Source organism: Lissotriton vulgaris, chromosome 7, assembly GCF_964263255.1.
Source record: "Lissotriton vulgaris chromosome 7, aLisVul1.2, whole genome shotgun sequence".
NCBI lineage: Eukaryota > Metazoa > Chordata > Amphibia > Caudata > Salamandridae > Lissotriton > Lissotriton vulgaris.
In genome coordinates this window covers 953301104-953328565 of record NC_141695.1, presented here as the reverse complement: position 1 = coordinate 953328565, position 27462 = coordinate 953301104, and positions in this window count along the sequence as shown.

Genomic DNA, 27462 nt, shown 5'->3' with positions numbered 1-27462 from the left:
AACATAAATCTCAGCGCTCCTTACACTTTGCTCTCCAATAAAAAAATGTAACATAAGCTAAGGCCCATCCATCTTTTATTTTTATATGGCAATTTTTTTTTCAGGATTGGGACTGCGATCAAAAAGTATTGTCTGGAATGCCGCCAGTGGTCGATATTAATTCAAGCATTTCAGCCTTCAATTTTTGACACTTATGACAATTTTTTTTGCCTTGCTAAAAAAAGATGTAGAGTATTTGCAAGGAACATATGAATCAAGGTGTGCACCTGAGCCTACCTGAATGCCACCTCTCGAATGACATGAAATACAATTTCCATTAAATATTTTAGATAAATCTTAAGGAGTTTAACAATTTTTTGATAGAATGTCAGTACTCAGTCAAGAGTAGCTCCTTTAGATTGATCACTTCACTTCCAGAAGAATTTTTATATAGTGCAACTTCCATTTGTAATAAAGATCACTTTGCGTTAAAATCAAAACAGTATAAATAAAAAGTCGATAATGTTCTCTCTCTTAATATTTTCTTTGCCAAGCCTCCAGAAGTACTGAAAACTGTGCAGCGAGTATGTACCCCTGCCACATGCCTTCCTGAATTTGCAATGCCAAAGTCATTGCCAGGGTGAGTAAAAAATTGGTACAGTACCATGCACTAACAAACAAGAGATAATACAATTTTAAATGCTTGAAATATTTTATACAATGCCAATTTATCGCTGAAACAGGAGTTCTTTGGTGACTGTTTTATCGATAAGTCAACTTATCAAATGGATATGGGTAAACAATCCCACCCCTGTGATTTTTTTTAATTAACTAACTTTCTATCCACCATCCCCAATGAAGTATCAAATACAAACTCAATTAATTTATTCCACTATTCAAAGCTGATATAATTTGATTCGATTGTTGAATTCTAAATTTCACAAGGGTCTTCACTCTTTATCCTCTTTTCAAAAACATGTTTGCAAATGAACTAGATACAATGGTGGCCCCAAGCAACCCAGCCATTTGAACTCTCAGGGCCCCTCTTGTAGCATTAGTCCTACTCTCTTGTTGACTGACCACTGGTCTAGTGAAGACACAACTCCCACTTGGAGGGTTGAGGATCAGTTAAAGATTACTAAGCTAGCTAATATTTCCTGTTGTTGGGATAGGCAGCTATATTACCGAAGGTCCTCCATTTGCCTGCAAACCATCCTGCTGTTCTCTGGAACTACAGTTGAGGGCCTTTAGCATCAGTATTATGAGAGGAGCCACTTTCAATCCCTAGTTAGCATTGATAGGTTGGCCATGGTCACTTGTTAGCTGTATCAGACTGTTAGATTCGGGGGTTTCTAGTTGGCACAGGTAGGTACTTATGACAAATAGGGACCCTTGCCTCTAGTCGAGTAAGGGGGTACACTCCTAAAATAACCCCTGCTCACTCCCTTGGTAGCTTGGCACGAGCAGACAGGCTTATCTCAGAGGCAGTGTGTAAAGCATTTGTGACCAATACAGTAGCCCTGTGACAACACTACAAATGGACACCACACAAGGTTTATATTAAAATTAAGTATTCTTTATATAGACTTAGCACAAGACCACAAATGACAAAAATCCACAATACTATACTTAAAAATGGTAGTTTTAGCTTAGTTCAGTTCAGTTCTTAAGATGCGACACTTTGCGTCAATGTACCTTACGATGCGTTGCGCTTCCACAACAAGCAATGTTGCAGCGATGAAAATGCGGAAAACGTCCGGTGCAAAGAAATAAAGACATGAAGATCTTCCAGATGCGGCACGCTTATCCGATGATGCAAGAATTCTCGATTCGATGCGTGAGCTGCAGCGGCGACACCCTTGTTCAGCGATGCGACTGCAACAGCCTGGGCTGCGGCACTCTTTTCCGACGTTGCGAGAGACAACTACAGTGGCGACATCCAAGATGTGACAGCAGCAGCTCCGACGGCCGCGCGCTTCTCCATGGATGCGAGGAGCTTTTCTTGAAGCGGAGCAATATGACAGCGACAGCGCCAACATCCACGATGCAACGGCAGCAGTAGCGACAGCGACGCGCTTCTTCCTCATTGCGAGGCACTTCTCTCGATGTGGTGGAATATGACAGCTACAGCGGCGACACCCTCCTTCGGAGGTGTGACGGCAGCAGCAGCGATGGTGATACGCTTCCTCTTCATTGCGGGATGCTTCTCTCGATCATGTGCAATACGACAGCTACAGCGGCTACACCCTCCTTCGGAGTTGCAACGGCAGCAGCAGCGACGGCGACACGCTTATTCCTCTTGAGTTGCTCTTCCAGCTCTTTGCGACACGCTGTCCCTCAGAAGGCCCAAAACAGCAGCAGGTACTTCCAAAAGAACTCTGGGGTGCTGGGGGTTGAAGTCAGTTGTCCCTGAGACTCCAGCAGGAGGCAAGCTCTTTTCCAAGCCCTAGAGATCCTTCACAAGTTGAAAGCAAAGCACACAAAGTTCCTTTCACCTCTCTTTGGCAGTAAGGCAACCACTGCAGGCCAATCCCCTAAGCAGCACTTCAGTTTAGGAATAGTCTTTCCTCAGTTTCTTCAGGTTCCTCTCCTCAGCAGAGGTTTCTTCTTGTTTTTCCAAAAGTGATCTAATTTCTTGGGATCAGGTTCCCAATATTTATACCCCGAAATCCTTTGTCCTCAGAGGGCAGAGGGCCTTTGCCCAGTCCAAACCAGTTCTGGAGCACTCTGTTGACAAGACTCCTTCTTTCATTTCACAGTGCAGGGCAGAAACGTGGAGCCAGCATTATGAGGGGCAGGCACAGTCCTATTAAGGTCCCAGGTGCACCTCCTCAATCCATCTAGATGCAGATCTCTCTATTCACCACATTCTGTCTCCTGGAATCCCCTAGCCCTGTCACTCAAACTCCAGACAAGGAATACACAACCTAGCAGAGGCTGGCTTTGGATAGTTAGACAAGAAAATACCTACTTTCCAAAAGTGGAATTTTCAAACACAGAATGTTAAAACCAACTTCACTTAAAGCTGTATTTTATCATTCTGAGTTCAGGCATACTAAACATTCTGGCCTATGGAGAACAGGTAGCCTTGCAATAGTGAAAAACTAAAATGGCTGTAATTCACCTTTAGGACATGCCACACACATCAAGGCCTGTACTACCTTATATTTACAATGCACCCTGCCCTTGGGCCTACCATAGGGGTGTCTGATATGAAGAAAAGGGAAGGTTTAGGGACTGGCAAGTGGGTACACGTGCCCAGTCAACATGGCAGTACCAGACTGCACACAGGCTCTGCAATAGCAAGCCTTAGACACTTTTACAGGCTGCTTCTGTGGGTGGCACAACCAGTGCTGCAAGGCCACTTGCAGCATTTGGATTACCAGCCCTGGGCACTCCAGTACTAGGGACTGACAGGTAAACCAAACCAGCCAATCATGCAATCACTAATCCATACATCAATTTACAATAGGGAGAGCAGATGCACTTTAGCACTGATCAGCAGTGGTGAAGTGCCCCGAGTCATAAAACAGCCAACAACAGGTCAGAAAAAAATAGAGTAGGAAGGCAAAAGGTTCAAGGATGACCCTGCAAAAAGAGCCAAGTCAAACTAAGACCCTATGCAATCTTTATATTTTGCTACTCTTAGACCTCACATCCTTGGTGTGTTATTTCAACAGACTTTGCCTTCAATTATTCCTTATTTTTTCTGAATTCGTTTTTGTTGATGTGTGGACTCTGTACACCAGTGGCAAAATGTGTGTGCTCTCTCCCTAAAACATGGCAACATTGGCCTATCCCAAATTGGCACATTTAATTTACTCATAAGTCCATAGTAAATTGTACTACGTGTACCCAAGGCCTGTAAATTAAAATTCTACTAGTGGGCTGCAGCACCCATTGCTCTGTAAAGCTGGTCTCAGGACTGTAGTACAATTTTAAACTGTCATTTCGACCTGGCAAGTAAATATTTTGCCAGGCTTAATCGGTCCTTTTTATATTTTTAAGTCACCACAGACATCACCCCCTCCGAGGACCTCTGTGACAAACTCGGAACGTACTTCCACCCGAAAATCAAGAACCTTTTACGACAACTTCAGCAGCTAAACACCTGACCCGCAACTACAGCACCCTCCAGTGACACCAATGAGCCCACCATCGCCTCCTAGACACCAGTTACGACCGAAGAGACTACCTCAACCATGAAAAGCATCCACTTGGAGGCCCCCACTGATCCCTGTCCACCTCACATCAACCACATTGCCGCCACCACTATTGCAGCAGAATTACAACACAGCATCAACGCCACCTTCATGAATGGCTCCTTCCCTGATGACTGAAAACGCACAGAAGACCGACCCCTGATTAAAAAACCCTCAGCAGATCCCACGGACCACAAGAACTTCCGGCCATCCCTCTCCTTCCCTTCAAGGCAAAAGTCGCTTAGAAGACCATCAACGTACAGCTGACAAAGTTCATCGAAGACAACTCCATCCTCGACCCCGCCCAATCTGGATTCCGCATCAACCACAACACCGAGACAGCCCTACTTGCCACCACAGATGACATCTCCACCCTCCTTGACCAAAGATACGCAGCAGCCAGAATACTATTTGACCTGTCAGCAGCATTCAACACCGTCTCCCACAGCACACTCGCCACCAGACTACACGACACCGGCATACAAGGAACCTCCCTCAACTGGATCTGCTTGTTCTTCACCAACTAAAGCCAATGAATCAGACTGCCATCTTTCCTCTCCGAACCCACGGAAATCAACTGCGGAGTACCCCAGGGATCATTGCTCAGCTGAACCGTCTTCCTCATCTACATGGACCCCCTCGCTGCAATCGTCAGACAGCACAGCCTCTGTATAGTATCCTATGCCGAAGACACCCAGCTCATCCTCTGCCTCACCAAGGACCCCGCCACCACCAGACTCAACTTCCAGGATGGAATGCAGGACGTCGTGGCCTGGATGAGCAACAGCTGCCTGAAGCTCAACTCAGGGAAGACAGAATTCCTAGTACTCAGAGCCACTCCGTCAGCATGGAACCACATCTGGTGGACTACCACACTCAGCAGCCCTCCCACCCCCACGGACAATGCTAGAAACCTTGGTATAGTACTCAACTCTTCCCTCTCCATGAACAAGCAAGTGTACGCCGTCACATCCACCTGCTTTAACACCCTCCGCATCCTCCGAAAGACTTTCAAAAGGATCCCCTCCGATTCAAGGAAGAGAGTCACCCACACACTCATTACCAGCAGATTGGACTACGGAAATTCCATCTACGCCGGCATCAACAAGTCTCTACTCCGCAAGCTCCAGACGATATGGAACACCGCAGCTAGACTCGTCCTCTGCATCCCTCGACACGAGCACATCAGCCAACACCTATGGATCCTCCACTGGCTCCCTGTCGAGAAGAGAGTCACTTTCAAGATACTCACCCACGCCTACAAATGCCTCCACAACACAGGACCCCAATACCTCAACAAGAGAATCACCTTCGACGTACCCAAATGAAACCTCCGCTCCACCAACCTCGCTCTTACCAAAACCACACCCATCCGCAGAGCCAGAACAGGGGGAAGAGTCTTCTCCTACATCACGGCCAAGACCTGAAACAATCTACCTATCAAGATCAGACATGCCCCATCCCTGGGCACCTTCAGGAAGACCTTCAAGACCTGGCTCTTCGACTGAACGGAACTGCAGTCCCCCTTTATTTTGAGACTCTCACGGGTGAGTAGTGCGCTTAAAACCCCCTGGTTGATTGATTGACCATCAAGGTAAGCCCTGAAGGCTCATAGGGCAGGGTGCATGGTATTTAAAAAGTAGGGCACGTGGAAAGCTATCTGTCCCCTAAACCAACACCAGGTTACCTTTTTACACTTAATAATTGATAACTTCAGTTTTGGAACAAACACAAAAATGTTCCTTCCATTCAAATGAATCAGAATTTCAAATGCTCTTTAAAGTTTGAATTTAAGTTACTAGTTTAGAAAGTTGTCATATGTCTACCTACACCTAATTTGCCTTTCTGCCAGTGTCCAGGCATGATTGTGAATGGTTCACCTTTTACGGGTTGTGTATTTTTTACAGACATGGGGACAAAGGAGATGTGATGGGAGCAGGCCTTCCTGACAGGTTGGCTGGGGCTGGGGGACTGCACCTAGCCTTGATTGCCAAATGGCACTGTCTACAGCATGCACAAAGGAACCTGACACCAGGAATGCCCATGCCTTTTTTGCCCTAGACCATTTGAAGCCAGGGGAAGAGGAGGAACTGACCAGAACCAGTTTTGGGGGTATGCCACGGAATTCCACCACACAAAGAAAGGTGCCTGATACAAATGTGGCACCTTCAGAATATCCCAACTGAACACTTCTGGGCCTGCAGCAGATTAAGAAGCAGAACTGCCCTTCTGTCTGAAGAAGTAAGATTAGACATGCTTGCCTTGAACCCAGACTCCCCAGAAGTGGCTCCATAGGTCAGTTGGCTGACCTGTTTGAGCTACAGGGACACAGCAAGCCTACTGAGGCCTCCCTGCAACTGACCAGCTGACCAGCAATAACTGGACCTGCCTGAGCCCTGCTGCTGGCCTCTGCTGGAGTGAGTCCTGAACCCAAAGAGATGCCACCCAGGTCCTGACCCCCTTGGCTGGACTCAAAATACACCCCTCCTAAACTCAAGGTGAAGATATAGATATTTTGGGCTCTTCATGACTGCGAATCAAGCTCTTCACGCTGAGAAATGATCACCTGTGATGACCACCAACATGAAGCTCAAGCAGGACCTTGACTTCACACCAACAGCGACTGACTGCAACTATCACCAATGCAAATCTCATGTGAGATGTGCACTTCGTGCCAATAGTGACATCCTGTGTCAAACACCAATGCGAAGCTTTAGTGATGTCCGACTCAATGCATCAAACTTCCAACCTGCTCCTTGTGCTGAAAAAGTCCTCCTTGTGGCCTCTGCAATGCACATAGCAGTTGCTCGCACAGGCTTTAAAAGATAATTCTACAGCGGGAAGAACCTGATCCTTGTGTTGGATCATACACCATCACAGGCAGCCTAATTTTGTCACTTTAGCACATGACTAGATACAACGCGACTAGATAACGGAAAATGATGCTTCATGTAATTTTGGTGTCATTTTAATTATTACATTTGACTATATTTCCCTAAATTATTCTGGGACTTTTCTTGTGTTGTGTTTTCACTTTATTACTGCTTGAGTTCTGCACACATTCTTTAGACATTGCCTCTAATTTTAGCCTGATTGGGTTTGTGCCAAGTTGTCAGAGAGTTAAACACAGGTCTATTTGCCCACTTTGTGGCTCAACATAATGAGCATTGTATTATTATTTTGAGTGGGGTTTCACCCCTCACAACTTATAACCCAGTTTCTTACACCAACGCTGTGCACATGTTGTGATGCTACAGTGCACTCAGGTCCAATTTTAGGGCACCTATATACTATGTTTAATAATACGTATATATGTTGTGCCCCAATGAAATAACTGTTGTCTGATGAAGGTATAGCAGATGGCTGCATTACCAGTGTCAAGATGCTTAACTTCTGGATATGTGCAAGCTATCAGTCACTGGTACATTAGCTGGACTGATTGTATCATTGTAAACTGAGACTTCAACTTCCACACTGCACAGGATTGTTGAATTCCACAGCCACATTTGGCAGACAAAGCTTTAATAGATCTTTTGTTTTTTAAAAGCAAATATTACATGGCATAATCTCAGCTCTTAGGTAATATTTATAGCCTGAGCAGCTCTTGATTTGTTAGGTGTCTCCTCAAACCCACAGAACAGTGGCTTATTAAGATGGAATGTTATGTGAAGACTCCAAAGAGGGAGCCTTCTTCATTGTGTTAGTGATATCTAATGACGTGTTGCAATTCGGGCCAACCTTCTGATAACATGCTCCAGCCCTGGTAAAAAGCTGGCTTTGCACAAAGGTGCCAATTCTTAGTAAACTGTGCTTATCCACACCATGATGCCTATTACCATCCCCAGGTAAAATGCTGGACCTGGCACAGCGTATTTATTGCAAACTTGAGAGCTCCATGGAATGTTACTCACGAGACCCATGGTAAACTGTTGTGCCTTGCATAATAGTAGTTATTCATGGAAGTGTATGATATCCTTGGTATGATGTACATTTCCTACACTGGTAAAATTTGAGCCCATGCATAGTTGCATGCCTTTGCAATCTTGTGGGCAATCCTAGCATGATGCCCATTGACTGCCGCTGTAAAATGTAAGACCTCATACAATGGTGACAATGGCGAAGCCCGGGCAAAGGGCGGGCCCTCCACGGCCCTCAAAGGCCGGATAAGGACGGGACGGGCCACCCCCTTGGTTGCCACATTGTAGGTGTACTATATAGCAGGTAAAGACCCCCTTTAAGTATTCTGTTTTCCTTTTTGTGGACTCTTTCATATATCACGGTCCTACATTCCTATACCACCATGACCTCCAAGGGGGACCATTCTACCTACGGAGCCGGTACTGGGCAAACATGCTCCCTGTTAGATGAGTTGAACCTCCTTTGCAAAACCACATATGCCTCATTGGAAACTCCGCCTCCGCCCAAAAATGTTAGTTTACTTTCACACAAGGCTACACTTCTAGATCCCCCCATATTTGTTAATAAATCCTGTAGTCCGAACACACAAAGCATTGAGTTCCCTCAGATCCCATCCACAAAAAAAAAAATATTGATGTCAATCAAGGTGGAAATAACCCCAAAACCCAAAAACTGTGTCTATCCACTGCTAACTCCCGAATGATTCCTCCGTTTGCGGAGTTTCCAGAAGCTATAACACCCCCTTCCCAACTGCAAATACTACCCATTATCGAACAACTGCTTAGTTCCATGATAGCAGCCTTACTAGAAAAAATGAACTTGTTAGGGGAACGGCTTTCTGAGATAGAGAAAGCCATTATGTTAAATTCGCTGGTTGGCAAACGCAGCGCTACACCCAATCGCTCTAAGACATCTCCTACACATCTAGGCTCAAAACCACTTGTGCAGGATAAAAGGCATCAAACAAAACCCGCTGGCCCTACTGCTTCAGGGCAACAAACACCTAAATTCCCCACTAAAGTTTCCCCCCCCACAGCTGACTGCACCAAGAGTAGGTCATAATAAAATTAATTCTATCCATTTACCTCCGGAAGCGGCCCCATATGTGTGCATCCTCGCGGGTGTACCTACTCTCCCACCGGGAAAAATTGAGAGGCAATATGATTTAGTCAATAAAACCAAATTCTGGCTGTCCAAATATAGACCACTGCCTCCTAATCTATACGGAGTAATAAGGAGTGTTAGAAGGGTTGGTTGGCTGGGCTCTCTTCCCAAAGACGTTGCGGGGGACCTGGTACTCGTGAGATTTAGGTACACATTACCGGTACAACAACATCTGGAAGATATGGTTACGTTGGTGCTTGGAAAGGCACCTGGATCCCGTGGAGGCACCTATTGTTGATATAGTTAATTTTCTGGGAGAACAATTTGATAGAGGTCTGAGTTACAGATCTATCAACTGCTATAGGTCTGCCATTTCTGCTGGTCATTCCCTTGTCAACAATAAGACGGTAGGTAAGAATCCTATTATTTGTAGAATTCTTAAAAGTGTAAGGATCAGGAGACCTCCCAAACCAAGATATCAATCTCTTTGGGATGTTAAATTAGTCCTTGACCTTTTCTGCTCCTGGCCTGAGAACTCTCTTTTAAGTAGAAAGAATCTCTCTTTAAAATTGGCAACTCTTCTTTGTTTAATTTCATGTCGAAGAGTTTCTGATGTTAAAGCTCTTGACATTTCATATAGATGCTATGATATGTTTGGGGTCAAATTTGAAATACATAGGAGATCCAAAACTATGTCTGATAGTATTTTTTACCCACGTTTTGACATGTGTAATAAACTTTGTGTTGTTCACTGCATGAAAGAATTTGATTTAAGGATGAATTCTCTTCGTCCTCTGGGTGTTGATCAATTACTTATCTCCTTTGTTAAACCTCATAAAGGTATTTCTTCCAGTTCTATAGCAAGATGGGTTAAAATTGTTATGGGCCTTGCTGGCGTCAATCTGGATCTCTTTAAACCACATTCCATTAGAGGTGCTATGGCAAGTAAGTCTTTCTGGTGTGGTGGTAAGTTAGATGACATTCTTAAATCTGCTGATTGGTCAAATTCTAGGACCTTTGCTCATCATTATTGCAAACGTATTACTCATATGTCTGATGCTGTTTTACATGACTACCAACAAGCATAATGGTAGCCTCCGGTCTTGTAATGAAATTGCGATTCTCCTATTAACATGACCAGAGAATCTGGATTTCATTAAAGACACGGAGGCTAACATTATCCCTCCCACCCATCCCTTGGGTGGTTGTGTAATTTCTTTCTGTTGCATTTGTATTTCATTCTCATACTTGATTTTTCCTTCATTACAGGATATATCTTCAAATGTTCTATGATTTACTGCATAAAATTTTGTTCTATTGTTCTTATCTCTAAATTCATTTATACCTTTCTTCTTTTCAGATAACCTCTCATGAGTTTATTTTATGGCTCCTGTTCTACATCCTTTGGATTTGTTTCCTGTTTCTCGGATTTTCAAGTTCTTCTGTCTTCATTCAAGCTGTACTTCGTTGATGCTCCTTGGACTTCCTTTGCTCCACATTTAAAAGAGGCTGATTGCCTAGTGACTACTGTAGTATGTTAGTTTATTAATTATGCTGTCATTGAATGTTCTTATTCTAATCATGACTGTTTGTCAGTTTCCTGTTGGCTGAGGATCTTACCAGACGTGCTTCTTTACCTATGAATAAATCTACTGGAAACCTTCTATTATTGGATTCATTTCTTCTCCTACAATACTACAACTACTGCTATTGTTTGCTCTGTTATGTTCTAGTATAGAACTTTTACTTTATGACATATGCGGCTGCTTGGGTCTGCATTAAAAGTTGTAAGCATAACGTTAGCCTCCGTGTCTTTAATGAAATCCAGATTCTCTGGTCATGTTAATAGGAGAATCGCAATTCCCCACTAAAGTTCCCCCCCCCCCACAGCTGACTGCACCGAGAGTAGGTCATAATAAAATTAATTCTATCCATTTACCTCCAGAAGCGGCCCCATATGTGTGCATCCTCGCGGGTGTACCTACTCTCCCACCGGGAAAAATTGAGAGACAATATGATTTAGTCAATAAAATCAAATTCTGGCTGTCCAAAAATAGACCACTGCCTCCTAATCTATACGGAGTAATAAGGAGTGTTAGGAGGGTTGGTTGGCTGGGCTCTCTTCCCAAAGACGTTGCGGGGGACCTGGTACTCGTGAGATTTAGGGACCGAAACATTGTCCCTTATTTGAAAACCTGCCCGCCTCGAGTAAGAGACGGCCCAATATCAATATGGCACTTACATGACTTTTACCCCATAATCCCGTGTTTTCCCCCCTGAATACCTGGACATGTAACAAAGGCCAATCATGAACTCCTGTGTTTAAACCACGAACTCCTTTGATACTGCCATAACCTTGGAGCGGAAAATAATTTTTTATGTCAGGGACCCTTCCTTACTGTACTTTGGTCATTTAAAATGTTTTTATTTAGATTGTAAATTGTATTTATTATGAACGTTTATAGTTTTGTATCTCAAAAACCGAATAAAGTATATTTGATTTGATTTGACAATTCATGGCAGATTTTGTGCACCATGGCATTTTATCCACCCATGGTAAAATGCTGGCACTGGCAAAATAGTGAGAACTCCTGGCATATGGTGTGCAGCCATAGCATAATGTTGCCTATTTATGGCACAATGCTCTTCTTGACAGAATCATGATCGTTTTTGACAACCTGTGTGTATCTATGGCACAGTGATATCCCCCAATGACATTAGGGCAGTTCTGGCATTTTGGTGATAATTCTTCACATATACTGAGCATCCATTGTACAATTGCGCCCATACCACCGCGTAGCTCTCACGCAGGTACAATGACGATAATTTCTACCATACTATGGGCATCTTTAGCACAGTGATGGTTCTAGTGGAAGGTGGTGATTATCAACGCATTTTGGGTATTCATTACACAGTGCTGAGAATGATTGACATATTGCTGGCTTCAATGGCACTGACAACTACTATAAAGCTAGTGCCTGCATTGTGATATAATCCAAGACATATTGTGAGTATGCATGGCATTAAGCAAAGCCCCCGGGATATTGCAGCATAGATTTGCAAGTTTAGCGGCACAAAAATGTAAATTTAGCGGCATTATTGCAGCACTTTATTTTTCTAGTAATTATTCCTTTCCAGCATTAAACCAATTTAGCAGGTATTCCACTGTGAAACAGGCAAGTGTCTGTGGTTCTATGAAAGCACAACTCCAATCTGCACCTCGTTAAGAGGGGCCCTATTTTCCCCTGGGGTGTTCTAGCACCCATGTTTGCACCCCTGCCGGGGCATCACTGCCTCCAGACCTGTCCATTTAAAACAAACTGTGATTTCTATCACAATTTTTAACATTGACATTATATATTGATAATACAAATATGACCCATGCAGGAAGTTCTGCTTTGCTGCTAGAGCTCTTTACTAGAAAGTAATGCAGCAAATTAAGTGTGGCAATTTAAGTGACAGGTTTGTAAGTGGACAAAGGCAAGGAAAACCATTAAAAAAACTATCCTCTTTTCTAAAACCCAGTGTTCTAAAAGGGGCCTTCAAATATCCCCCGCAGTTCTGAAGCGCTGCTGCTGGGTACATAGCTGCCAAGGTTTTAGATTGCTTATGTGTGACAATTTTATAAATTCAGTGTAAATATGAGTGACATTCAACAATTTGGAGTGGCACGTTCTCCTGAACAAAATCAAACAATGAAGTCTAGGGAAACAGCTAAATATCAACATTTACCCCCATTTGAGCAATTAGACACTCTAAGAATATTTTAAAACTGCAGCAAAGTACCTGAAATGGATGACACTATCCTAGTGCCTTTGTAACCTGATTCACGTCCTTTGCTGCAGGCAGGAGCATTATTCAGCAGTTAACTTGACATTTTTTATTGTTGCTTGAAAACTTCTGGATACAAAAGGAATTCAGCACCGTGCTGCATAAGTTTCACAAGCAAACAAAAGGATCCCTGTGAGAAAAACAATACCTCACAGTTATCCTCATAAAAATATGGTTTTGCGAATATGCGTGCCACATGTGATCACAATTACCACAGAGCATAAAAGGCCCACTGAGGCCAGCTCCAGAGTTTTCATTTCTTGATTGTGCACCTACAATTTTAAGTTCCCCCTCAGGCTCCACAATCCCTGTCCCCTTACTTCACTACCTTCCAGTCCTCAGTTTTTTACCCCAAAGATTTGCACTCGTCTCTGAGTAACTATCCATGTGAGGAAACTGCTAAAAAGATCCTTGAGTCTCCGCTACCCACTCAATGGTTAATTTACAATTGGATCAATTAGCCTTTCTCTGTATGGTTCTAATACCCCCCCGTCCCTCAACTGAGACTGCCTTGGCCGGTGAGAGAAGCTCATCATGGTGGCACCTCTGTTTTTGAGAGCCATGCTGTGTTCCTTTAAAAGACACTCTGCACCTGCAGTCAGACTCACCATTGCCTGACACAAACCCCGGTGTCCCAGCCCCCTCCTCCCTACACACACACAGCAGGGGTACAGCCCATCTAGGTCAGGAAGTATGGACACGTCTTGCCATGCTCCTATGATTTAACACTAGCGCTCAGTGTCAGCAGCAATTCCTAGGGGCCCAGGCGGCAGGAAATTGATTACATCCTGCCGTAGCCTTATGATCTGATACTACCCAAGTCCCCTATTCTTTTGGACCCACCAAATCTATGAGATGGATGCCATCTCCCTTCCCTAGACAATAATCAAGGCCACACCTGGTTTTTGGATTAGGTGGTGTGACCCCCCGGCCGTCTTTCTTACAAAATTAAAAAACATTAGGTATTAACATTTATGTACAAAATTATGCAGAAAGTACAGATACATTGATAGACAAATGCTGTAATGTGGATAACCGTAACAAATTCTTATACACAAGACACTCCTACCGTAAATCTAACAATGCATATATTCACCTTCTGCGTGTTCCTTCTAGAGCCTAAGGCAAGGTCAATGACTGGAAGCCCCCAGATCCAAGTAAACTACAAATACCCCACTGAGTAAGGTGGCGCAGGGGGCACAGCTTATCAGACAGATACTTTTCCGCGCACCCTGACAGCCGACTTACAAGCTGTCACTGCCTCTGGAGTTACATGGTGCTGACCGCTAAGGACCGAAGACTATGCTTACCAATCATGACCTTACCGCCACAGCCCAGCATAGTTGCCCGACTAGCTGGCCTCCCCCTCAGCCTGCTAGTAGAACTTGTCCTGCATCCCATACTCTCCACCCAAGCTAAGATGTCTTCCATAAAGCCTGATTACCTTTGTGTGAGAGGTGAACGCCGTCCTACCGAAAAAACTGATCCCCCCTGATGTACCTACGTTCCATTGACCGCAATTTAGGGGTCCTGAATAGTTTATCGAATTTGTTGTTGATCAGTTTTACCGAGTGATTCAACACCCGCACTGACTCCCCTCCTCTCCACTGAAACCTAGGGATCATGTGAGACCAGACGATCATAGACTCGGGACACCTCTTTGCCAACCATTCTTCCTTGGTGAGCAGGTCCTGCACTAGCACCCTCCGCCCTAACTGAGCCAAGTTGTTACCCCCTAGGTGCAGGACCCAGGTCGCAGGTGGTCCCTTACCTTCTTTTAAAGCACGGTTCACCAGTTCCCTGAGTTGCCCCACTCACAGACCTCACTGTCCAAACAATAAAATTTTTGATCCCAACTGACTTGCCCTGGCCTTGTAGGCCCTGTAAAAGAAAGTTTTCAAATGACAGACATATGAATGTCCCACAACCCAAATTTCTTGCTGTTGATGGGTCCAAGAAGGAGCTTGAGCCATCACCTGTGTTGTTCGTTCGTAGCTTGTTGTTTGTAGTCCCCCTGGTTGACACAGTGACCTCCTCTTATCTTGATTGGGGACAAATGCAGGCTTCTCCCCTGAGTCACAGGATGAAGAAACTGCAAGTAAACGTAGAGATAGAACACCTATAAATGCATTGCCACACCAGCATGCTAAAGACATACTTAACTGCACATATCCTCTGTAATAGTGAATGAATGAATGAATGAATGAATGAATGAATGAATGAATGAAAGGTGTTTGTATAGCCGACTTTCACTCCAGGGAGCATCTTGGCACTTAGCAGAAAGGAAAGGGGGCATCCGATGATGTCTGAGAGGGAAAAGAAGGTTGAGACAGAGACTTTAAATCAGAGATAGCACTAGGTGGTCTGGGGTGGCAAATATCCATGTTTTGAGGAGCCTCCTAAAAGTGAGTTCTGTTTGTGTGTGTCTCAGCTCAGTGGGTAGGGCATTCCAGGCTTTTGTTCCTAGTACCGCCATGGTCTTTCCCCGCCGAGTTTTCAATTTGAATTTGGGGATATTTAGTAGGTTTTCTGATGAGGACCGCAAAGTGCGTTTGGGGTTGTATGGCTTGATGTTGGTGCTTAGGCATTCTGGTCCAGTTTTGCTTATGGTTTTGTTAGTAACGGGCAAGATTTTAAAGATGATTCTTTTGCGGTCTGGTAACCAGTGAAGTTGAGTGCAACAGCTGATCGAGAGTAAGCATGGGCGAATTTTGCAAATCTGGCGTTCGCGAATTTGCGTATTTGCGAACTCGCAATCCGCAAAATCCGCGAATTCTCGCAAATTTGCATTTTTTTTTGTGTGTTTGCAAGGGTTTCTGCAAGTTTGCGAGGGTTTTGTACCAGTTCGCTATTGCGAACTTACTTGTCGGCTCGCAACGGTCGCAACTATGTTGTTTCTACGTCTGGTTCATCATCAGAGGTTCCCAGCACCCTCTGTTTCACCACTGCCAGCCTCTGTTTCGCCCATGCCACCCTCTGGTACATCAATGCCACCCTCTGGTTCATCATCATTGTAGATTATGGGGGGAAAAGCAAGCACACCTGCCCTGCTTCAACTGACATGAATTAATTTGGGGTTGATTTATTAATGTGTCACTGTTTTAAAATTCCAGTCTGGCACCTGCTTCCTTATCTGTAATTTGCTTTCTGTTGCAGAGCAATTTTTTTTTCCAGGACCTTTGTGGCCTACTTGTAGCTATTCTATGAGCCTGCTGTGAGGGTCAGAGCAGGGTCATACAATTGTTGCAACTAGCACCTGAACTCTGGAGGGGCCCCAGTCAGGAAGCACTACAGGGAATGGTTACTAATGATGAGTTTAAAGTTGAACTTTTGCACCTGCTGAGTGCTTTCAGTTTTGCAAAACTCGTTTTTCTGCAGAACTGCAACTGTAATGCCCCAAACAAACATAGGCAACTGAACTCTGGAGGGGCCCCTCAGGAAGTACTACAGGGAATGGTTACTAATGATGAGTGAACTTTTGCACCTGCTGAGTGCTTTCAGTTCTGCAAAACTCGTTTTTCCGCAGAACAGCAACTGTAATGCCCCAAACAAACTTACTTGTGAAAGTTGATTTCTAATCCAAAAGTGATCCAAAGAAAGTCAAAAGGCCTCAAATCCAAAAAAGTGCAGGCAAATGTCAACCTGAGGAGTTATTCTGATAAAAATCATCAGTTTCAGAAGGTCTATGCTGCTTGCTAGTGGATTTCTTGTGCAGAATTGCAAATTTTGTAATTTCGCGAGTGCGAGATTGTTGCTGCCCGCCGCACCTACATGTTCGCAATTGCGAACTCTCGTGATGCGTCGCCAAACTCCAGCGGGATCCCGCAGCAAGATCCAAAATGGCACAGCACTCACAAAATATCGAGAAAAACAACTCGGCAAACGCTGAATGACGGTAAGTGAACGCCGCACGCCGCAAAATTGTGTCACCAAGAAAAAAAAATCTGCTGCGTGCGAATTTGCAGATTTCCGGTAAATTTGCGCACGTTCGCGGATTGCGAATTTACTGAAAATTCGCAAAATCCGCGAGCGAAACGGATTTTCCGCCCATGCTAAGGGAGAGTCCCTAGGGAGCTTGAGTACCAATCTAGCCGCAGATTTCTGGACCACCCGTAACCTTTTCACGACCATCTTTTTTGTTCCTGCATAGAGACTGTTGCAATAGTCCAAGCAGGATAGAATTAGGGCCCCTGCCACAGTCTTCCTGGCAGGCGACGGAAGTAGGTCAAAAATATTTCAGAGGATCTTTATGGTTTGGAAACACATACCTGCTATGGCGAGTGCTTGCTTATGAAAAGATAGTGTGGGATCAATTTTTATTCCTAGGTTTCTGACGGTATCAACTGTTGAGGGTTGTGCATCAGAGTCAGAGGGCCACCATTAGTAGGGGCAAAAAACATTGGATTTTCCAAACAGCATAATTTCTGTTTTGGAGCTATTGCATTTGAGGTGATTTAGTTTCATCCAGTTCATTACTGCCATGAGACAGTGACGGAACTTCTCTTCTATCGCTGTGGAGTTTTTGTCTAGAGTGAGGATCAGCTGGGTGTCATCAGAGTATGCAATCGACTCAATGTCGAAGGTAGCTATCAGAGAGTGTAGTGGTGTCATATAAAGGGAAAACAGGGTAGGGCTCAGGGATGAGCCCAGGGGGACCCCTGATGACAACCACTTTTCTTCAGATGTGTAACTACCCAGAGTTACAATCTGATGTCTCTTATCTAGAAAATATGCAATCCAGGCCAAAGTCTTGTGTTTATTCCGCTGTGTTCTAGTCTGTTTCCCAGGATATCATGGGAGACAGTGTTGAACGCCGCCGATAGGTCCAACAGAATTATTACTGCCCCCTTGCCCTCATCCAAGGCGAACTGTAGGGTGTCGGTGGTATGGAGTAGCACTGATTCCGTTGAATGACCTGGTCTGAAACCTAATTACTTAGGATGCAGAGTGTTGGTATTTTACAGGAAGTCATTGAGTTGGGCATTACCTATTTTCTGGGCAATTTTACTCGGACATGGTAGTAGTGAGATCGCTCTAAAATTGGACAGAGTAGTGGGATTCGGGAGTTTCTTTTTTTGGAGTGGCATTACAGCAGCAATTTTCCAAATGTCAGGGATTTTTGCTAGCCTGAAGGTGTCATTATTGATCTGATTGATGATGGGATTTACTGTATCTACCAATGCATGAAGAATATTCTGTGGGCATGGGTCGAAGGGTGAACCTGACTTACAGGAGAGGATGGCCTGCCTGGACTCTTCTATTTTTATCTCCTAAAAACAAGTGAGGTCCTTTTCTGATCTGACTGCTTGGGCTTTGTTTAGCTGGGGTGATGTGTTGGTGAAATCTTTCTTTAGGTCTTTAATTTTCTTATCGAATAACTCAGCAATGTCAACGCATAGGTCCTGTGAAGGAGAGATTTCATGGTCTAGGATGGTGAAGGTTTTTATAATAATAAAAATGGTTTTCCGAATGTTATTAGCCCTATTTATCAGATTGGAATAGTGCAATCTTTTCTCTATTTTAATTTGCTGTTGATATGTAGTCAGTTCTGATTTGAAGTGCTTCCTATCTTCATCATCATAGTGTTTCCTCCATTGTTTTTTTGCTTGTCTGAAAAAGTCCTTTCAGGGCTTTCAGACGAGTGGTAAATCAAGAGGCTGATTTTTTGCTGGAGGTTTTCTTAAGTGGTGCTAAAGTATTGACCATTGACATCATCCATTCATTGAATAGATTATTGTCGGTCTCCGGATTTTTGGTGAGGGTTGGTCTGGTAGTTTCTGCCATGCTGTATAATTTGGGGTTAGATAGCATACTATTCCATTTATGTGTGGAAGCTGGTTTGCTGGAATTAGTTTTCGTTTGAACATTGTCATACATGAAATTGAAGGAGATTAGCTTATTGTCGGACCAGGTTATCGTGAATGGAGGGGCGACAAATAAATTAGCGGTATTAGAGCATATCCCGTCAAGGGTATATCCTGTCTGTAAGTCCCTGAGTCTGTTGTATTAGTCCCAGTGTAGTTATGATTTCTATGAAATTTCTTGTATTGGGAGTATCAATGGCATCGAGATGAAGATTGAAATCACCTAGATTATAAAATCTGAGTATCGTACCACAAGGGAGCTTAGGCTTTCTCCCAGGGTGTCTAAGAACTTTCCCACTGAGCCCGGGGGCCTGTAAATAAGAGCACCTGCCAGCGTGGTAGAGTTGTCTAATTTAAGATTAAAGCAGAAACTTTCTGTTTGGTGATATTAGTGACAGAGCATTTCAGATGGTCCGTGTAAATTAGGGCTATTCCTCCTCCCTTTTTATACTCTCTATCCTATCTGGAAATGGTGTACCCCTGGGGAAGTGCTTGAACTATGTCTGGATTGGAGCATTCTGTCAGCCATGTTTCCGTGACAAAGAGGCAGTCGTAATTATAGTCTGTTAGCATGTCCTGAATGTGTAAAGCATTTTTTTGTTAGGGACCTTGCGTTTATCAGGCTGCAGTGAACCTGTTTATGGGGAGTCTTGCCGTTGGGAGAGATAGTATATTTTGCCTTAGTGCTGAACTCATGGTTGATAGTGCGTTTACAGTTTAGACAAGTAAGGGGACCTTTAATAGTTTCCATTTGTGGTGGGGCTTGGCAGTTTCTGACCAGTGAGTTAAGTGCAAGTAGTTCTTCCCTGGTGTATTGGAGATCTAGTTTGGTGCTGGCAGCATGTCCGGCCCTGGCCACATTCCAAGACACCGACGGGCGCGGACGGGCTTGCCTTTGACGTGCCTGCAGCGCGTCCGCTGCACGACTGGTGCAGCATTCAGTTTAAATCTCCTCGAGGTACCCACCACTGGGCCCGCGAGCTGCCGGGGGGACGTGGCCTCTGTGGGCGGAGCTGCGTTTCTCTGCTCAACCGGCACTAACAAGCCATGGCAGACCGAAACCTAATATCATCTTCTTTCTGAGTCACAGTGTGAAGAAAATCGCAGTTAATATGATAACAACCAACAAAACAAGCTAAAGCATGTGCAGCTGCACATATCTCTTATAACAGTTAGAATACTGATAGAGCGCGCAGGTCACCCAGCTAGGAACTTTTTACTAATACTCACCTGGGCCAATACATTTTTCTAAATACACCTTATACACCTTAACATCACTTGGGTAACTCACGCTCTACTATCAGCATAACTTGAGATTTCTATACTACTAATTCCTATATCTATAACCTAGCAACATAGACACTAGGAACCTAAATGCACTGGATCAGGGAGTTGAGTCAAAAATCAGATAGTCAAGAACATTTATAAACATTTGAGAAATATGAAATAACCACAGACTCTAGGTAAGTTCAAAACGCTATCTAATCATCATCATAATATGTAATGAGCATCAGATTATAACATATTAAGCTATCTTATAATCAAGATCATTAAAAGCGTATAGCTATGCAAAAGATAGATTATGCTAAGCATTTAAGAACTTTGAATAAGGGAAGGTAAAACAAGGAACATGCTATATTTAGAATAACAATCTTTCACAACATTGATTAAAGGAGGGTAAAAGAAGGGAACATGCTAAATCCAAAAGTCTTTATAGCAGTTAAAAAACGTATTGCAATTCGAGATACAATTTTAGCTCAAATACTATAGGGTAGGTAAGATTAGAACAAACTATTCAATTCAGCTTATCTCTTAAAGGGAGGGTAAGCGAAGGAACATATACTAAAATAGAAACAATTTAGCATTAACTAGAGGTAGGTCCAAAAAGTGGTTCAAGCTAATAGACCAGTAATGCATGAAAGTCTCATTTATCAAGGGACAGGGGAGAAAAGGAACATATGCAAATAGGCTTTGCAATATTGAAAAATTAGGAATGCAGCTATAGAAAAAGCAAATCACCCACAGACTTTATATTTACCTAGGATAGAATGAAGACCAACTCTGGCCACGGGTCATTAGGAATAGACGGGAAGAACCCCAAGGACTTAGGTGCCGGTAGGCAAGCAGGTGCAGCTCATGGACAGTCAGGACAGGATAACCCCAGAATTTGGATCAGGACCGGGTTCACCAAAGGGTACGACCAACACCTGCAGCTTCGGTTGCAACGCCTGCGCTACTCCCTCTCTGCAAGGAATCTGCCAATAACCTCGATTGGGTTCTCGAACCTCCCAGCAAAGTGCTTCGCCAGCACTTTCAATTTGCCAAAACCCCGGGATGGGTTTCTCAATCCTCTCAACAGAGTGCTCCGCAGCTCTCTGTTTCAGTCACCTATAGAGTGCGTTGGGTCAGTTACAGGTCAGCTATTCGGACAAGTCGGACAATTTCTCTAGCTAAATCTACACTAGTTATGCTGTTTTTTCGGGTCAGTGTACCACCCCCCAATGTTACAAGTGTAAGGATCCCCAATTATGATTGGACAAAGGAGAAGGTTAGGTCATCACACTACCTAAAATTTAGACTTTCTCAGGCTTAATATTCAATTTATGTACCCACCCCTTAAATTCCAGGTTACTCATGACATATGCTTTTCGGTGAACAATAGTGAATACAAATGTATCGAATCTTAGTACAGTTCAGCTTCTTCTAGCTGGGTTGAAGTTCAGGTTCCCAGGATCATCTCTTCAGTCAATCAGCTCCTTGGCGGCTTTTCAAAGGTCATCTGCTCTGGAGGCTCGCAGATCTCGCGCAGACGCAGTTTCACTCAAAATGGGGCATAGCAATACAGACAAGGCCAAATTTTTGAATTGAACATGAAATGAAAAAAAACTGTTTTAAAACATAGAATAAATGATTTCACTATATACCATAAATTTCTATACTTCACCCATTACTTTATAATGACTATAGCATTATTGATTATGCAGAACAGACAGCTTTGCGAAAGTGGCAATGCAAGTATTAAGCATGTGAGAACACAAAGCAGCCATTTTAGCTTCATTGCACATGCACAATTATTTTCCTTCCAAGACATTAAATACGTCACGTCACATGGTTATGACCGACGCATGCACAGTCTAAATTCCCACGTAGCAGCGGCCATTTTATAGTGCAAGCGTATTAAGATAAATAAACACATAAGCAAGCATCTCTCGGACACCCCGTATAATGAAAAATGTGCAAAATCAGTAAAACGAGCATGTTGGTTATTTTATTAACGTTATTTGAGGTTCATGATACAAGCAAGTCGCTTAACATGCGAATCCTTGCTCCATCAATCCCCTCTTTGATGATATTTACTATCATCACTATTAATAGAACCAGATGCCAACTTTTCACATTTCACCCATTTCAATCTCTTCAAACTTTCTATTCAGCTTTTTCTCTGCATCTTTATTAGGATGAGAATTTTTCACTCTTTTATAAATTTGGTTATTCATTTCTTCTAGTTCGAGTTCTTCAACATTTCGTTTAATTCCTCTCCTATTTACAGTATATTTCTTTTTGTGCTTTCGACATTTGCAGCAAATTATTATAGTGAACACTAATAAACCTATTCCCGCTATTGGCATCAGTATTTTACTCACAAGTCTTTTACCTAGGCTAGAAAACCAACTACCTACTGAGGAGAGATCATCAGTTAGTCTCTTCCAGGCACTATCAACCGCCAGTGGTTTGAGCTCTTTTTCCAAATGAGTTATGTTTCTCACATACTTCTTAATTTCAACACTTTTGTCTGGAATATACGTGCAACAATGTTGCTCTTTCAACATTCTACAGACTCCGCCCTCTTTGCCAATAAGGTGTCAAGAGCAAGTCGATTTTGTAAAACCATAGATCTGATCGCAGCCAAGTCGGTATTGACCATCAGGAAACCTCTAGCAGTGTCAGTTGATAACCGATCTACTACTGTTGACAATTTGCAGATTCTGTGTGTATTCAGAACCACTCCCACTATAGGTATCAATGCACTAAATATATCACCTATTATTTCTCCTACACTTTCTCTTTTACTACTTATTAATCCATTAGTGTTTTCATTGTTTCCAGTGACTTCATTTACATGGTATATCTTTGGGAAGACAATACCAAAATAACAGCTACCATACCAATGATCTGGCAATTTGAAATAAGCCTTGTTTCCACGTATGTAATAAATTCCAGGAAACACAGGTTCTGACCCATTTTTGAAACCCCAACCTCCAACTACCTTGTAATTGTGTTCGCATTCACTAGAACCAATGAATATGTTATTATAGTAACTAGTCTTTTCTCTGTGAAGACCAAGTTTCCCCTTCTTTTCGAAATCCAGCAACAAAGCAGCATTAGCTCCACCATTTGAGGTGCTCCCTATATTTTCAGCCCATTTAGGAGTTTTCTGTCTTTTGTCATTCGCCTTTCTTTGAAAACGTTCTCTTCTTTTCTCTGCCATATTTAGAAACATTTTCTTTTGTTCGTGTAATGAATATGTTAAGTTATCTCTATGTGCTTCACCTAAATCTATTGTACCTATAGTTAGAAAGTATTCACCCATATAACGTGTTACATCACTCTTAGTATGTACAGGATTCAGATTTCCAAGTATAGGAAGTTCAGAAAATATCACATCTGAATTAGAATGATAATACTGTAAAGGTCTTCTCATATAGAATAAACTGGCTAAAATGCTACAAGAAATTCCATATGTTAGTGGCAAGTGATGGTAGGTCACACCCTCAGCTACTGAAGTAGGTAGCTTCATACAGACGTAACAGTCTTCTATCTCCATTGCTTCTACATAGTGCACTAAGAAGTTTGCAAATACATTTAAATGAGTTCTATTCTTGATTCTATGATAATGCAGTCCTTCCTCATCTGGTGCATCTATGTCCATTCTAGTTTGTCTAAGGCTAAGTGCTTTCTCTTGCGTCTCTACTCTTTGTGGTGTATCTTTCGTTTGCAGCTCTCCTGTGTCCTTTGTCACATATTTAGTAGGGTACAAATTAGTATCTTTACTCATCATGTAAGGAATAGTAATTGTTAGTCCTATCCATAGTAATGCTACACTACATAAACATACTTTACAGCATGTTTTACAATAATTTCGTCTTGGTCTTCCATTCAAAGAGGAATCAGACATTTTGACTCAAAAGAAGCTTCAACCCCTCTTTTGCACAGGTTGCTTACTCAGGGCAGCTTTCAGGTTGGTTTCACTTCTTCGTCAGTCTGGTCAGCAATCAATTCTTCATCACTTTCGTCACTTATTTCACGGTTTTCAAAGTCTTCCAACACCAGATAAGTCCATTCAAGACTTTGATACTTGTTATTCAGTCTTTTTATTCGGGCACTTCTTCTCTTAGGTTTTATCACAGATTGATCAGTTTTATTGGAGTCTTGATTTTCCTGCTTAAGTTCTTTGTCGATAGTCTTTAGTCTCAATCTCAGTCTTTTGACAAATCTTGGTACTTTATCTCCTTTTCTGAATCTTTTAATTGGCACTGTAATCTGGTTTTCTTCAAGTGCTCTTTTATTCTCGTTCAGTTGTGGCACTTCTATTTCATTTTCTTCTTTTTCTCTTCCTGTCTGACTAGTTCCAGGTTTTATTGCAGCTTCTTCTGCCTGGTCACTAAGCTGGCTTGTTCAGGTATATGCTGGATTTGGCTTTGTTTTGTTTCAATTTCGTCTTCCTGAACACATTTATCTAGTTCTATCTGATCCTGTTCAAGCACTTTGAACTTTTGATTTTCTTCCACTTGAACCTCTGCTCTAATTTCTATCTGTCCCTTTTCAGGCTCTGGAGTTCTTGCAGGAGTGTCAATAATATGTTCTTTCCCTATCTGGTCTTCCTCTTCATCAGATTTGATTTGGATTTCGATAATCTGATCTTCTTCTTCTATTCCTGTCTCATCCTCACTATCCCACTCTCTATCTAAGTAGGTTTGTCTTCTTGTTCTTATTGGATCGAGAGTCAGGTCGATTACTGGGACTCAATCATCTTGACTGGAGCTCGGTTGTTCTTCTTAAGCTACTTCAGGACCAATTTCTTGAGACCCCTTTGAAGCGCAACCTTCAGCCTCAGTTTGTTCAGGTTCAGTCACTTTCTTCGTATGGCTGGCATGGATCCACCATGGTACACCAGCACACTTCACAGCTGTTGTGGTAACCAAAATTATTTGTCTTGGTTTTCCCCACTTCGGTGCAAGGCAACTCTTCTGAGTATGTTTCTTTATTACAACCCAATCACCTGGGTTCAAGTCATGTGCTGGAGTTGTTGGTCTGGCGACGGCGTCTTCCCAAATCTGGTGAGAGATAGAACGCACTTGGACACCCAGTTGCTTGCAGTATTCTAGTACCAAATCATCAGATATGCTTATCACTTTGTATCCTGGCACACCTGCTTGCCGCATTGCTCTTCCCATCAATATCTTATGTGGACTCAAGCCTGTGTTCCGGTCTGGAATACTTCTGAGTCCCATCAAAACAAGTGGCAAAGCATCTGGCCATTCCATTTGAGTAGATTCACACATTTTTCCCAAACTTTACTTGATAGTGCCCTTCAGTTGTTCTACCACTCCAGAAGCCTCTGGGCGATATGCACAGCGCAATTTTTGCGTAATTTTGAATGCTTCACAGATTTGTCTAATTACTTCGCTATGGAAATGTCCACCTCTGTCTGATTCAATTGTGACTGGAAAACCGTACCGTGGTATCAGTTCCCTAAGTAACAGTTTGGCTACAGTAATGATATCATTTCTGCGAGCAGGGTAAACTTCTACCCATTTTGAAAATAGGCAGACAATGACGAGGACATACTTCATTCCTCGACATGGGGGTAGCTGAATAAAGTCAAGTTGTAATCGTATGAAAGGGCCCTCTGCCTTCCCAATCTTTCCTGGCAAAAATACAGTTTTCTTTCCTGGATTGAATTGCTGACAAACTAGACACCTTTGGCAGAGTGCCTCTGCTATGTTCCTAAATTTCGAGTTGAACCATGTCTGCGTAAAAATGCGAATCATAGCGTCTCTTCCTAAATGTGTGTCTCCATGTATCAATCTAGCCATAGGAGCAAGCAGGCAGTCTGGCAACACAGGCATATCATCAAGGTAAACAATGACACCATCCTCAGTCCTTCTCTGACAACCACATTTTCTCCATCTTTCCTTTTCTTTGGGTTCTGATGCATTCTGCAAATCTCTCACTTCTTCCCATGTTTTTATTCCCTCAAGCACCAGAAGTTGGCATCTGTTTCCGTTTACTCCCATCTTTTTATTAATCGCCATTTTGTATTTTGCACAATGTTGGGGCAGTTGGTCAGCATATCGATTACCTGCTGTCACTTTGTCATCGCCAGATTTGTGAGCAGCACACTTGGCCACTGCCAATTCTTTTGGTAACTGGATTGCTTGCATTAATTCTTGCACAAAATTTCCATTTCTGATCGGCGTACCTGAAGAAGTCAGAAACTCCCTTTATAGCCACAATTGGCCAAAGTCATGCACAACCCCATAACCATACTGGCTATCAGTGAATATGGTTATTTTCATGTTCCTCCCAAATTTACAAGCATTTGCCAATGCAACCAATTCAGCTATTTGTGCAGACTTGACTCCATGTAAGTAGGATGCTTCCACTGGACCTCCTAAAGTGCATACTGCATAGGCAGCACTTAAGCCTCCGTCCTCATGTCTCATGCATGAGCCATCTACAAACAGCTCGTAGTCTTGGTCAGTTAGGGACACTTCCTTTATGTCTGGGCATGGTTTTGTACTATATTCAGTCAGATCAAGGCAGTCATGCTCAACTTCACCTTTCACTTCTGCTGTGAGTGAATTTGGTAGCAGGGTAGCTGGATTCAAAATATTACACTGGGCAATGGTTACATTTCCTGCACCTACAAGAATTCTCTCATACTTGGTCAGCCGACTAGGTGTGAGGTACTGAGTTTTGGTTCTGGTTAATAAAATTACAACTGCATGTGGAACATATACGGTTACAGGATGTCCCATAATAATGGATTCACTTTGCTCAAGACTCATGCAAGTTGCAGCTACTGCTTTCAGACATCCAGGTAATCCAGCAGCCACTGGATCCAAAGTAGTGGAAAAATATGCTACAGGACGTCTGGTTAAACCATGAATTTGGGTCAGGACTGAAAGTGCACAATTGTCTTGTGTGTCACAAAACAGTGCAAACTCCTTTGAGTAGTCAGGCATTCCTAATCCGGGAGCTGTACAGAGACATTCCCGTAATTTTGTAAAAGCTGACATGCTTTCATCATCCCACTCCACTGGGTCTTTTGCTCCTTTCTTTGTCATTTTTATCAAAGGTCTTGCTAGGACTGCAAATCCCACAATCCACTGCCGACAGTATCCTATAACTCCAAGAAACATTCTGATTTCTTTCTGGGTATTGGGCAGCTCCATGTTTCAAATTATTCTAATCCTTTCTGTGGTAACCTTCCTGATACCTCTCTCTATCTGGTGCCCCAGATATTTCACTGACGAGGTACAGAACTGTAGTTTGTCTGG